We start from the raw sequence: 283 nt of genomic DNA on the forward strand, positions 1-283 counted from the left end.
CTAAAGGCAAGTGACTGAACACTAGGTGAAAGTTGATGCCACTGGTTGCATGGCTGGTACAAAATAGCATACCTGTTCTAACAGTGGAGCTCTACTTAATTTCCTGCTGTTAAGAAGTAACAGTCTTTACTATCAGCAGGATTAATGATCTATTGCAATATTTAGTAGATTTTTAGAAATATACATTTGTGCTGACATAAAAGTGTATGTGTGTATAATGCCAGGTAGAGGGTGGCAGTAGATGCTTTTGTACCCAAACTAATCAAGGCCTGAACAAATATTA

This window comes from Penaeus monodon, chromosome 20, assembly GCF_015228065.2.
Source record: "Penaeus monodon isolate SGIC_2016 chromosome 20, NSTDA_Pmon_1, whole genome shotgun sequence".
Lineage (NCBI taxonomy): Eukaryota > Metazoa > Arthropoda > Malacostraca > Decapoda > Penaeidae > Penaeus > Penaeus monodon.